This window comes from Triticum aestivum, chromosome 6D (genome assembly GCF_018294505.1).
Source record: "Triticum aestivum cultivar Chinese Spring chromosome 6D, IWGSC CS RefSeq v2.1, whole genome shotgun sequence".
NCBI classification, from domain to species: Eukaryota; Viridiplantae; Streptophyta; class Magnoliopsida; order Poales; family Poaceae; genus Triticum; species Triticum aestivum.
Genome location: NC_057811.1, coordinates 294,261,942 through 294,263,487, shown reverse-complemented (window position 1 = coordinate 294,263,487; position 1,546 = coordinate 294,261,942).

Sequence of the window (1,546 nt, the reverse complement as noted above, 5' to 3'; positions counted from 1 at the left end):
CCATCTACAAAAGTAGGCAAAAATTCTGAGTAGTCATGTCATAAATTTATGATGACCAACAGAAAATAGCTACAATTGCAAAATGCCGAAAAAGCACAAAAAGGCGCTAATAACCGATTAGCGATCGCACCTAGTGGCTTCCTACAGCCAGCCTGGCTCTGATACCAAGCTTGTCACGACCGGTCTTTCAATAAAATATTTATTGAGAGACCAATCCCTTTTACGGACCAGTAAAGAAGAATTCCTTTTCACTGGTAGACAATATCTTGGTCATAGAAGAAAAATACCAGGAGTACTGAATATAATACAAGGTTGAGCGGAGACTGCTCAACAATTTATTACATGAACGCCGATAAAACATAACGGCGGATAGGGTGGCATGACTACTAACTTACGATAACAACGGTGGTGGAAATATCACCGCGAAGTGGGTGACATGACTCCTGAAGACTACAGCTCTTCGAGCGTCGGAGTGAGGCTCGAGGAGACTTATTGCGGGTGGCGGAAGCGTATATAATACAAGTGACCAATATCCAAGATCGCACATGACTGACTGGGACTCCTCTAGGCGTCGGACGCACTATCAAACTCTTCATCCAAGAGATCGCCTTCGTCAACATCTGGCCAAATCAACAAGCCAGGTGAGTACTATGAAAGTACTCGCAAGACAGTTCGGACATAAGATATAACAAATGTAAACATGAAGCATATGAACAGATTAACCAGTGCGTCCAGACATAGAGATAATAATGCGTGGGAAAAATAGCAGAGAAGTCGGGCGGTAGTCCTCCCGAAATACCAAAATAAATACTGGGTGCCAAATGAGGGTCTGAATGACTCCTCGAGAGGAAACTGCAAGAATAGTAATACCGGTGCCAAACGAGGGTCTGAATGACTCCTCGAGAGGAAACTGCAAGAATAGTAATACCGGTGCCAAACGAGGGTCTGAATGACTCCTCGAGAGGAAACTGCAAGAATAGTAATGCCGCAGTCGGGCGTCAGGGCGACACCGCATAAAGGGCTTATAACAGAAATAAATGACAAACATGCCACAGTCGGACGTTTGAGCGACATCACATAAAAGGGCTTGTATTGAAAGCAAAAGGCAAACATGCCACAGTCGGACGTCTGAGCGACATCACATAAAGGGCTTATATTGCAGCTCAATAATTCAGTAGCTCGGGAACATAAATTATTACAAGTACGAGACAAATATAAGGCTAGTCCATCCGGAGGGATAACAATTAAACCGGGTTTACCACTAGAGCTTGTTCACCGGGGATAAAAATTCCACAAGGATAGATATGGATATACTAATCACCCTACTTGATCATGGATACGATGACTTGGAAGGATTTGACTCTGCAGAGTCTGTACTTAACCACAGCCAACGGATTTCAGTAGTCACGGGGACTAGTTCCGTTTACGGTGTTTTGGAAGAAACACGTCTAACCAGTACACACCCATTCAACATTCCGAAGCTAGGGATCACCCTCGGCAACGTTCAAGAAAAACCTTGAGACGGGGAGGCTACAACCTCGCGTAG